The sequence below is a fragment of the Saimiri boliviensis genome, chromosome 5, assembly GCF_048565385.1.
Source record: "Saimiri boliviensis isolate mSaiBol1 chromosome 5, mSaiBol1.pri, whole genome shotgun sequence".
NCBI lineage: Eukaryota > Metazoa > Chordata > Mammalia > Primates > Cebidae > Saimiri > Saimiri boliviensis.
The window spans coordinates 139,410,662-139,424,086 of record NC_133453.1 but is presented as its reverse complement, the minus strand read 5'-3'; the positions used below and the strand labels follow the sequence as shown (position 1 = coordinate 139,424,086).

The 13,425-nt window shown below is 38.0% G+C and overlaps 1 long non-coding RNA gene across 3 annotated transcripts in view; it reads right to left on the bottom strand.

The window, feature by feature from the left end:
- Positions 1–13,425, bottom strand: part of LOC141584666 (uncharacterized) — a 397,655-nt gene that overhangs the window by 370,590 nt on the left and 13,640 nt on the right. For all 3 annotated transcript variants that reach the window (XR_012517850.1, XR_012517851.1, XR_012517852.1), the window contains exon 2: positions 2,726–2,783. This is a non-coding gene — a long non-coding RNA (uncharacterized LOC141584666). The remainder of the gene's footprint in view (positions 1–2,725; positions 2,784–13,425) is intronic.

The following is a 13,425-nucleotide window of genomic DNA, read 5'->3' as shown; positions in this document are numbered from 1 at the left end:
AAAAAAGGGTAAAAATCCTAGATATGCACATCAGTCATAAATTAATCAAATAAGCCAGATTACACAAGATTATAACTTTCTAGGGGCTGTGGCTAACTGAAATGCAAGATGGAGGTTCCCCTGTTTATGAATTTGGTAGCAGAACCAGTGACCTTCCCCAGCAGTGTCTTCAGAAATCAAGGATTTTCCTGGCAGGTAGAAAAAGTTCCTTTTCATAGTATGGAAAATACATAGTGACATAACAATTATTTATGTCATTTTGCTCTTTATGGATTCTTACCTTCTATTCTGAGTTAGAATTAAATCATACTAATTGAAATAGAATAAAATCTTGACTATACTTAGGATCTCCACCTAAACTCCCTGCTAGAAAAAGTTTTACTTTCCCCTTTCACAATCTTCATGGAAGCTTTCTCTCTCTTTCCTTTTTCTCTTTCGCTGCCTAAATAAATCACTTTCTGGAAAAAAAAAAAGTTTCACTTTAATGTTTGAGTGGCTTTGAGTACATTTCTTTGTTTCTCTTTATAGTCTGCCTCTGAATACTTAATATGATGTACACCTGCCCACAGACTGCAGTGTGCAGGAACATGAACATCTACACCCAAGAAATTTCATTTTACCAAGTGAGACCAATATTTTAAGAGCTAATAATGAAATAAATCCTTGGCTATCCCTGTAATAAGTATGAAGAGGGAGCAGTGACCGGATGCTCTAAGGGAATAGCAAGAGAAACCAAGCCCCAGGTAGTGGCTGCAGGGAGAGGAAGTTTCTCTAAAGAGGGATTTCTGAAATGTGAGTTGGAACCTAATATGGTTTAGCTGTGTCCCCACCCAAATCTCATTTTGAATTGTAGCTCTCATAATCCCACCTGTTGTGGGAGGGACCTGGTGGGAGATAACTGAATCATAGGGGCAGTTCCCCTGTACTGTTTTTGTGGTAATGAATAAGTCTCATAAGATCTGATGGTTTTACAAGGGAAAACAATTTTCACTTGGTTCTCATTTTCTCTCTTTTCTGCCACCCTATAAGATATGCCTTTCTCCGTTGCCCATGATTGGGAGGCCTCCCCAGCCATGTAGAACTGTGAGACCATTAAACCTCGTTTTCTTTATAAATTACAGTCTCAGAGATGTCTTTATCAGCAGTATGAGAACAGACTAATAAAGAGCTCCAAAAGCAACTAAGACATTGAATAGGAAGTAAAACACATTTTACACAGAAGAAACCTCTCTTTTTCAGCCAAATGCATTTTTAAGCCAGCTTGGAGGTCTGACGTCTTCATTGAAAAGAAAATCAGCCTTAGCATCATTTAGGGGCAAGAAACCTGTTCCCTGAGTTACCACAAAGACACTTCTGATCTCAGAGTATCTCTGTGACTCTTTCTCATTCCACTGTGATTTTTCTCCAGATTTCATGCCCATGGATCGTGCAGCTCTGGTGAAGCATTAGAAAGCCTACTAGGTATGTGGTATGGAATTCCAAAAGTACAACTCAAACCAAGTTCACTGCAGGGAGAGAGGTTAGGTTATGAAGAGGTAGAAGAAATGTTTTACATGATATTAAAATATTCAGAGAAGAGGATGAAAGAAAAGCGGCAGATAATCTAGGAATAAGGGGAAGCTTTTTTTTTCTAAAGATGCTTCCCATATTACTAATAGAAGACAGAGGCACCAAGTACTTAAATAAATGACAGCCAGTAAATAATGAAGAGAAAATTAGAGAAAGCACATACATCTTTACATGTAAAAATGCTCTACTTCCTTCCCTCTCCCATCATTCCCACCTGGTTAGATTTTGCAAGTTCTCACTCCTCCTCTTAGGAAATAATTTTCCCTGCAGTCTTAGTTCTGCAAAGTCAATGTGGCTTATGAAAATCAAGTTGTATTCTGTATATTTAATACATCATCTCTTAGGATAATCATTCTGGAATCTGAACTTGTTTCTGTTATCTAGCTCCTCTTGACAATGATTTATGAACCAGAAAACAAGACAGCTTCATTTTCATAAAGCAAACGGAACCTTCTGGACCAGGAGGAGCTGTGAAACTTGTTTTGACTAGTAAACTGAAACAAACATGACATAAAAGTCAATACAACCACACCACTGGGCTCTCATTTTACAAAATAACTTTTTCTTCCACTGCAGCAGGATGATAGTTGAAACGTTGCATTACCCAATAGCAGTTTTTATCCTCACTAATTACTAGCCTGGTGTGACGATGAAGGATGCTCAAAAATGAAAATAAGCACATGACAATCAACTTCTAGAACTGTCAGCCTCACCCAGAAAGTGGAGGCTTAAAAAACATTTTAAGGAAGTATGTATTAAAAACAGTATCATCTTAATTGAATTATTTACTTGATGTGGGCATAATTTACCTAGAGTAAATGTTACTTATGATGATAATTTGCAAAGTAATTTAATAGTGTACATGAACTGCAGTAGACATTGTGAAATCAATCTTTTGCCCATAAACATACATAATTAAAAGTACGTATTACTATATGCTATATAAAAAAGCAAATATTACTATATACTATATACTGTATATAGTATATACAACATACTACAATATATACTATATATTACTATACACTATATACAGTAATGTATATTAATATCCTGTAACATAGTTATAGTAATAAACTTTTTGCTCAATCATGTGGTCTGGAAGAGGGAGCAATATATCAGTGCAGGATACAGAACAAACCACTAGACTTCATACCTGAGCATAGCCACTTAATTTGGTTGTCTCTTCATCTTCTCTTTGCATGTTTTCTTCTCTGTAAAAGGGCAAAAATAAAGATAATATGAGCTTTATAGTATAGTTAGAGAGGATTTAATGAGATATCGTGCTTTGTGTGTCTTTCATTGTTTTTGGTTAGTTGTTTAGTTCAGCAAGCTTCATAGAGTGCCCGTCATCTACTAGTATTTTCTTTTGGAAAATAAGACAAAAGTAAAAAGTATTCAAATGGTAGCCACCGTTCTAAAAGGCAAGAATGAGAAGATTATCTAAATCTCCTAAAATTATACAACAATGGCAGCCTCACAGTTATATCATGAACACACCTAAGAGAAATGAGATGGTAATGCCTTAAGTGTCTGATTTCATCTTTGAAAATTGTCTTAAAAGGAGACAGGAACATAAAAAAATGGGCATTTTGATGGACTGCATTCAACTAAAATTTCTGAATAATTGATTTAAAATCTTAGTATTCATACAGTTAGCTACTAAGTATATATGAGAAGTATAGAATGAAAGAGATCTTATGTAATTAACACGTATTAAATAATATTCAACTTGCTTTTAAATCTACTGTTTTATAAAAATAGATTTATATTTGTGAAATAAAGTGCACAGTGCAGACGGCTACCCATTTTTAGCTACGTTGAAGAATACTAGATGGTCACTGTCAGTTTTATTCATTTATTTATTTTTAAATGAAAAATGACAGATGAAAATGAGATCTGAGTTTGGAGTAATCTACACCTCCTTCCAACATTTAATTATCTATTGTTACTTTTTGATTTTGAAAATTATACTAAAAGATGCATGAATTATACATGTGCATTTTAAATAATTAGGATTTAATTTTATTTTATTTACTTTTTTAGACAGGGTCTTGCTCTGTCACCGAGGCTGGAGTGCAGTGGTGCAAAGAGGGCTCACTGTACTCTCAATTTCTGGGGCACAAGGGATGGAACTTCAAATAGCTGGGACTACAGGCACACACTACCATGCCCTGCTAACTTTCTGTGGGTTTTTTTGGTACAGACAGGGTTTTTCCATGTTGCCTAAACTGATCTTGACCTCCTGGGCTCAAATGATGCACCTGTGGCATCCCAAAGTGCTGGGATTGCAGACACGAGCCACTGCAACCAGCTTATAATAAGCTTTTTAAAATCATCCTTATGCTTACCCACCAAAGTTAAGAAACAGGACATTACCAGTGCCTTATGAAATCTATTTACTCTCACCCATCACATTCCCATTCCTCAGCCCACCCATTCCTGGTATCACTGTCCTTCCTGCATTTCCTGTTAACAATTCTCTTCTTTCTCTTTAAAGTTTTTTATCTTCATATGGATCTCTCATCAATCTAGATTTTAGAACTGCTAGTTTTTAAGGGTTGATGTAAATGAAATCATTTGTATACCTCTTTCTATATCTTCTGCTTTTGCTCAACAGCAGTACGTTTTTGACATTCACTGATGTTCATACACAGTTATCAGTTCTTTTTCTCCAATGCATACTTCCCATTGAATGAGCATTCCACAGTTTATTTTTTTGTTCTTTCATTAATAATCATTTGGACAGTTTTCAGTGGTAGACTACTTTTATTATTTATTTAGGAGATGAGATCTTACTATGTTGCCCAGATTGGATTCAGACTCCCAGACTTATGTGATTCCTCCATCTCTGCCTCTCAAGTACCTGGGATACAGGCGTGTACACCACACCTGGCTCAGCAGACTATTTTTAATAGTGCTCAGCATATGTGTAAGAATTTTTGCAAGTTATATATCTAGAACTCAAATTACTACATTGGAAGATGCACACATTTGCAAACTATTAGATCAGGCGTCCCCAAACTTTTTACACAGGGGGCCAATTCACTGTCCCTCAGACCGTTGGAGGGCCGCCACATACTGTGCTCCACTCACTGACCACCAATGAAAGAGGTGCCCCTTCCTGAAGCGCGGCGGGGGGCCGGATAAATGGCCTCAGGGGGCCGCATGCGGCCCGCGGGCCGGGCCGTAGTTTGGGGACGCCTGTGTTAGATAATCTCAAACTGTTGTCCAACATGGTTAGATCAGCTCATTCTCCATTTAGCAGCAGATTAAACTCTCATTGTCCTACAACTTCACCAAGTCAAAATAATGGGCATATTTTATTGAAAAAAAACAAGTCAACCTAAAAACATCATTTAGGTGTTCAAATCATCAATGTGACATTTTGATTTTAAAATCAGGGCCGGGTGCAGTGGTGGCTCACGCCTGTAATCCCAGAATTTTGGGAAGCCAAGAAGGGCAGATCACAAGGTCAGGAGTTCAAGACTGGCCTGACCAACATGGAGAAACCCCATCTCTACTACAAACACAAAAATTAACCAGGTATGGTGGTGAACGCCTGTAATCCCAGCGGCTTGGGAGGCTGAGGCAGGAGAATCACTTGAACCCAGGAGGCGGAGGTTGCAGTGATCTGAGATTGCACCACTGTACTCCAGCCTGGGCAACAGAGTAAGACTCTGTCTCAAAAAATCAGTTGTCTTCGAGTCCTATAAATAAGGGATTTAACTAAAATGTCCCCAGTTAATTAACTCGATATTCCTATTTTTGGTGGAGCACTAAACGCAGAATCAAGATGACTGCCCAGGATTATGTCTGGAAAAATCTCAGCAATTGAAAATGCCCTGCAGCTTCCTGAACCTCGAAGGTGGAAGTGGAGAAGTAAATGAGATATTGAGACCTACAGAGGACTACGTGAGAGCCCACATTTTCTCCAGTGTGTCTCATATGGGTTTGGGAAAGGAATGTAACAGCCTTTGCCCAGGAGGTATGTCAAGGAAGGGAGGCCCAAAGAGTGAAGTTCTGATTTGCTGTTTCCTGTCGGAATGATTAAGGAAGACCAACTACGTGATGTTGAGATTTCCTTCTAGTTTGGATATAGTATCATGCTGTCTTTGAATGTTGTTTCATGTTTTTTAAAATGTGACAGTCAGTCAGATCCGCCATAAGAAAAGACAGAGGAGAGGTTCAGAAAAACAAAGTGTGTTAAACTCTCAGGTCCTAGCATCAGGAGGCACAGTACGCCATGCAGGGATATAAAGGGAAGACATGGTGGTCAGTAGGCAAACGACAGGGGCCAGGGGAAGGCTTAGGCCAGAGCCTTTGTTGGGGTTTCTGTGGGAAAGGCAATGAAGGGCAGAGTGAATGATTTAGGATGGGCTACTTTGAGTAACTTAGCAAACTCTAAACTACAGGGGTAGTCTGTAGCTGTTTGGTACCTGTCCCTGGAATGGTTAAGGCAAAGGATGTTGCCTCCTGAAGTGTAAAGGCCAGAAGAGGAGGTATGGCTCTGGATTGATTAATGTGCATATCAAAGGCATGCTCCTGGCAGAGTTTTTGTTACCTCCAAGAATTGGCTAGCCCCTGGAGAGGCAGTCTCTCCCCAGACAAAAAGGTTTTTGGTTTTGGTTATGGTTTTTTTAGAGACAGGGTCTTGGTTCTGTCGTGTAGGCTGGAGTGCAGTGGTGCAATCAAGTTCCATTGCAGAATCATGCTCCTGGGCTCAAGCGATCCCCATTTCAGCCTCCCAAGCAGCTGGAACTGCAGACACATGCCACCTCATGAGCCTGGCTAATTTTTGTATTTTTTGTAGATAGGGTGTCACTCTGTTGCCCAAGCTGGTCTTGAACTCATGGCCTCAAGTGATCCTCTGGCCTCAGCCTCCGAAAGTGCTAGGATTACAGGCAGGAGTCACCATGCCTGACCTCAAAAAACGTTTTTAAAGATGTCAAAATATCAAAATACATAGAAAATTGTATTTTATCTATCTATATACATATGTAACTTGTGTGTATATAGATATGTATATATCAATGTATATGTACATGTCTATATATACACATACACATGTAACTTGTGTGTGAATACAGATATATCTAAATATCTAGATATATTTCAATATATCTTTATTATATATATCTATAGAGATATATCTGCATATATATACACAAGTTAGATGTGTACTTATGTAGATATATACATATCTGTGTCTATACACGTGTATATATCTATATATACACACACACACGTTATATGTGTGTGTGTACACAATTATATATGATAAACATGTCAAGAAAACAATACAGAGAAGGTACAAAGCTGTTTAGAAATGTAATTGTCCAGAAATCCTCAAAAATTTTTACTGATCTGGTTTTACACATAAAGACTTAATCAAAATATATTTTCTCACTTAGTATCAAATGTGATAAACTTGGTAAATTTACAGGCTTAAAAGTCCAAACCTTAGTGATTTCTAGCAATAAACAGACTGATTTTATGAGCAGCTTTGGGAGTGATGGAGAACAGTCTTGTATCAACAGATATTAAAAACCTATTCATGTTAACTAGACTGTGTGAACAGGAGCACATTCACAGGACAATTTCTCAGCACATCAAATTAATGGCTTTCCTTCAGAGGAAGAGGCATAAAATAGTCAAAAAAGGTTAGATTAGGTCCTCATGTGGTGACCAGACCCCATGGAAAAAGACACAATTTAATCATTTCTATTCTAAGAAAAATCAGCCTTAGTTACTATATAATGAATCCATCATAGGCAATTATTGTATTGACTATAAAAATAGACAAATATAGGTTTGACCCTGCCCTGTCTTCTTATTCAGGTAAGTAGAGAGTAAGTCCAATATTTGAATACTCTTCTCATTTAAATTAGATAAATGCAATAGGATCATAGAATGTTCATTTTTTTAACAAACTGCAATAAAACTATTACATTGACAACATTTAACCTAGTATTTCGACTTTGTAAAATATATATGTTTGCATAACCAAATAACTTAAATATTATATGAAGATATAAAGATTTAAATTCTTCTTGGGTTGTTCTTACTTTCCCATTCCCAAAACAATACTTTTAAATGGCTAATGGTTCAGTAAATAATGGTTCATTTAAATGGTTCATTAAAATAATTTGCTAACAAACATTTTGGATTGCCTAGTGGTGTCTATTTGGCAGTATGTAGTGTCTTAAGATTATCTGCATTTGGCCTGCTCTCAATGCAGAAGCATATATGTAAGTTAATGCTTAAAGAAAGGTAAATACTGGACTAATCAGAGATCAAGATGTCATAATTCCTCCAATCTGGTGCATGTTTATTTCTCAGCAAGTAACCGAGTTTGATGGCCATGGGCCAATGGAAACGTAAGTCTTCATATACGTTTGAAGAAATGATGGATTCATTTGTTCAACCTTGAAAACAATATTTATTGATTACCTACTATGTGCTAGGCCCTGAGCTAGATGCAATGATTTTGACCAAAAGGAAATCACCTCACAGATTTCTTGATTTCTCATTTGAGATAAAGGGTGCAGGAGGTAGGGCATGCATCCAGTAACTAATTGAGCACATGTTTGGGGCAATGTAGAGTAATATTGATACCACTGCCTAGTAGGGTTGATGTTTGATCTGAGCTCTAGTGCAGAACTAAATTTTGCATTGACCCTAATGTTTCCAATTATAAAACAATTTGAGGTTTTACTGATGATAATAAAATTCCCTCTGATTTTGTGTGTGTGTGTGCATGCACACACACGCACATGTGCTCGCACACACACGCACGTGTGCTCATCCTTATTTTTGGTATAGATTTAATGCTATTGTTAACAATAATCAAGGTCACATATGAGAATATTTACAATGTTATTAAGATCTATGTTCTGCTTAGAATAAGATATAAACCAAGTTTATCATTTTATTACACTCAAAGTAATACATGTTTATTTTTGAAATTTAAAATACTTATACAACTCAAACTATTGAGTCAACTCACAGGATTTCTGTCTCTGGGTTTACATTAGCAATGTAGATAGACATTCTTAAGTCAATATGCTCATCACTGAAAGCAAGAAAAAGCCTTTCAGGATTTGCCCAAAATAAATGTGGGTCCTTTTGAAATGCACCATGAACTACAGAACAGATTGTAATTTAGGCTAGTTTACAAAAAAGGGAGACATGTATGTGCAGAAATTTCAAAGGCGTCTGATTTAGGCCTTGCCTGTCTGGAAAGTTCTTGCAGAGTTTTGGTTCTGGTTGGGCCTCTCTCTCCTGCAGGTGGCCTCCACAGATTTTTGGGGAAGAAGGGCAGAATGGAAAAACTCCTGGCACATAACAAATAACTGAAGTAAGCAGGCAGTGAAATTACCCGCAGAAAGCCATTCATTATGTGTTTCCAATATCCTCTAAAAGGACAGCCCACCCCTAACTACATATTTATACATATTTACTTGATAATCAATAAAGGAAAATGGCTGCATTATTTTGATTAAAACATCAACTCTACGTGTTACTATAAAATCACATTTAAGAAGCCAGAAATGAGGAGACAGCAGTTCATGCTACCCTCCAGCCTATGATATATGATATTTTCAAGCTTCGAGGAGAGCAGACACATTAAGAAAATAGTGCTAATGATATTAAACTACTTTACAAGGCTTGTTACTAAGAGCTGACAAACCTGTCAAGTGCATAATGTAGGAGGCTATCGTAACGTTCTCAGAAAACCATACCTCTACCCCATTTCACTGCAATCTCCTAATAATGGAGCTGCTATAAATTCTAGCCAGCAATGGGACAGAGCCATGGCTTCTCACCCCAATGTGAGGACATGATAAATATAAAAGAAAATGGCTGTCAGTTTTGGCGCCCGGACCTTATTACAAAGTCTTAATCTTACTGGCCTCAGCACCTTTTATCACTGCCTTGTTATGAGCTGATGGCTTTTTTATTTGCTGGGAGATGGAGGATGTGTCATTTGATGTCCTTTTATGTAGCCACTGCTCTGTCCTCTCATGAAAAAAAAAAAACATTTTATATGTTTATTACAGTAACCGATTAAATGCGAGACTCATGCTGTTGGCTCAGGTATCGTGGGCTTAGGATTTAACAGAGTCTGGATTTAAGTACATCATTATGAGTATTTATGTGAATAGGATTCAAATAGGAAATTAATTTTTCTCAGCACTGGAGAGAGAGCATTTGCAATATTCATAATTGTTTATTCTTGCTATTATATTATTGTTACTGGGATTGGTCATTCCTGGTTCCAAGGTCAGCCAGAAATCCCAGCTCTGGCTTCTCTTCTTTCCTTAGACTGCTAGCTTTGAGGAAGGAGGCCTTGTAAACACACTTTAGCTCAAACTCGGCTTGGGTTCAATCGGCTTGATCTTTAAGATGAGATAAATTGCAATTATCTAAATATTAGTCGGAAAATCTTTCAGCTCACTTCCCATCCTCTTCATTTATGGCAAGTGAGAGTCAGAACTTCACTTGAAACACTGACCCTAACAGAACCTTTATTCACCGGAACTGCCGCAAAGTGGCAGTATCAGGTATTTCACAGAACCTGACATTGATGGGCTGGTTTCAAGCTGTAGCTGGAGACTCCATCACTAGATCTTTTCTTCAATTTGTGTTCATAAAACATGATGGCCCAGAGTGTGGATGCATGAAGAGTCTTATCCTGTCTGTTGTGCCTGCCAGCTGAGAGTCAGAGTCCAGAGTAGGGAAGTCACCAGTCTCATTCAGGGGTGGGACTAGCTCCATGTCTGTATGCGCAGCAGTAGGTGCTCAACATACATTTCTCTACATCCAAGGCTTTTGTATTCCAAAGTCAAAGGCCAAGGAGGCCCCAGAGATTTATTTCTCTTTATGTTGGAGGAAATTATCAAGTTGGTGGCTTTAGCTATTGGCTGTATGTATTGCCCATCTCTGAGGTGGTGTGTATGTGAAGCTAGCAGAATTGGTTTCAAAATAAAAATTAATTTATACCACTGAGGCTTCCTTTAATTGCATCCTACCAAATCACTGAATTGATAGTGCTTTTGACAAAATGGGTTATGGTTTTTTTTTGTTTTGTTTTGTTCTTGTTTGGTTTTGTTTTTGAGACAGGGTCTCCATCTGTTGCCCAGGCTGGAGCACAGTGGCATGATCTTGGCTCACTGCAACCTCCGCCTCCCAGGTTCAAGCAATTCTCCAGCCTCAGCCTCCTGAGTAGCTGAGATTACAGGTGTGTGCCACCACCCCTGGCAAATTTTTGTATTTTTAGTAGAGACGGGGTTTCACCATATTGGTCAGGCTGGTCTCAAACTCCTGACCTCAGGCAATCCATCACTTTGGCCTCCCAAAGTACTGGGATTACAGGCGTGGGCCACCTCCCCTGGCCTGGGTTATATATTTTAAGAAAGGGACAGAATAGTAAATTGGGCATTGAAGAGGCACACATCACATTTTCTTCTTATTTATTATATCCTGAGAAATTGAGTTCTTCAGGAACCCATTTGTTGTGGGATCTAGTTCTGAGCTATGAGAAGATACAGAAATACCTTATGTTCTTATCTTTGAAAATTAAAGAATTTGGGTGTTGCTCTTTCCCTAATGCACCTGTAAGTGTGAGAGTTTAAAATCCCCTTGGGCCTTTTTAGCACCCTGACTTCTCACTTGCAACTTTCTGTTGGAGACATATTTATGCTTACAGTGCAGCTTGGTATGAGTGGGCCCCAAAATGGCTCCTCCTATGATTGTTCCTGTAATAAGGCATTTGTGATTTGCCACTATATGAGAAAAAAACTGATGAAAACCCTAATATATCGGAAAAGGCAAATTGCATGTCTAAAAATTTAATTTAAAAAGGAAATAACCCTCCCTGTGTAAGGGTTGGCAGTCCCCTTCACAATCTTGCTCATACTCCTCCCCTCTTTCCTGCTCTCTCCAAGTACAAAAAGTACTTTCCAGGGAAATCTGCATATTAATGAGAATAAGCAGTTCATTGCAAGTAACCCAGAAGTACTTGGCTCCTCAGAAGAGGTGAACAGGTTAACTGGTCTATAACTTTAACAGTATCGCCTCTTGTTAACTTTTTTCACTGTATATTCTTCAACCTATTTGTGAACTTGTGATGACCACACTATCTACACTAATAATGGGGCATTCCCTTATGTCTGAATCACATGTTACACTTAAAAATCTTTGATATATTATGACAATGACATAAATATATATCTATATTTTATAGTTTAATGTCATCCTCATAATCACCTTCTAAGTTAACTAGGGTAAGCATAAATATACTTATTTATTAGACAAGAGAACTGATACAAAGGTTGACAGATACAATCCAGGAACACCATTTAAATTTGAATTTCAAATAAAAGACAAAAACTTTTTAAAGTACAGCATATTTCCATTTACATGGGACATTTTTCATACCAAAAATTGTTTGTTGTTTTAGCTGGACATGTGGGATTTTTATTTGCTAAATCTGGCAACCCTAAATGAAGCTCAAAGAAATATTTGCCAGTTCATACAAGTAATAAACAGCAGAGTTGCTACTGGGTTCTGAAAGATTTATATATGAATTCATTTAATTTTGATAGTATGAGGTTTCTCTCCTCATTGTCCAGATGAGGTCACTGAGTTGCTCAGGGCATAAGTAACTTGCTCAAAGTTATTCAAGTGGCAAGTAGCAGAGTAGAGGCACAGTCCTATATCCATGTTCCAGGGACTGGTGTTTTCATCACTCTGCCATGTTCGGGGCTTGGGATTCTGCCCCAGTCTGGCTGAATCCCATTCAATTGCACACTTCAGACAACTGCTTGGTGTACCTCAGGCCAAACGTTACAGACCTCACAAAGGAACTGGAGGAATAGCATCCACTGACACCCAGCACACACTGAAGTGTCAGCTCCCCTTAGCAGAATTGATTATATGAGATTTTGCTGCAAAGGGCATCTTCAGTAACTGCCATTGCCCTTTGCTGAAAAAGTCAACATCATCAAGTGAAGTCTGACTTTCACCAAATGAGAACTAAGTTGCAGATTAAGGGTGCCTTAAAGTATGCAGTTAAGACAGATGGGAGAAGCTGTGGCAGCAGACTTATTCTGTAGAAGAGTGACAGAAGCCCAGGAAGGCTTCAGTAAAACATACTCAGATGTGAAGATATGAACAAAACAAGCAACACTCTTCTGTACCAGAACCAACACATACACACAAGCAAATCGGTAGATATAAATGTTGTATCAGAAACCAAATCACTACTGTATGTATTTTCCCCAAAATGTAGAAAAAGGTAAGAAGGGAACACAACTTTAGAAGGAAGAAAACCTGTTGCAATTTTTACTCCTGTTCAACATTTGCATGCAAAGGTGGATCATAGAGCTTTTATATTTCTCCTAAGGTTTTGGTCCTGTTCCTATAAACTGCCAAATACACACCTATAGTATCTCTGGATTTTCACACAATATAGATGCATGAATCATACTGTCACTTAGCAATCATTTTCCTTATCGGTCAATATGTCATTGAGTGCTTGATGTATCAGTTTCCAAGTCCTAGTTTTGCAGGCTCTAGCGTACTTCCCAACACGCTTAAACCATCAATGCAAAATCTTTCTCTCCTCCCTGAGCAGTCCACTTTAAAAAATGTCACTATCTTGATTAATTTTCTGTTCCCCTTCATGTTCGGATGACATTTGGGAAACAATTTTCCCCAGAGAACCAATTTCTCATATTCCGGGCCACTCAATGGGACCTTAAGTCAAGATGAAAATTAGCATACCCCTTGCTATCTCCACACTAGTAAAGCATGTTTTAATTACCCTGTTGTGCCTATCTTGTAATCACA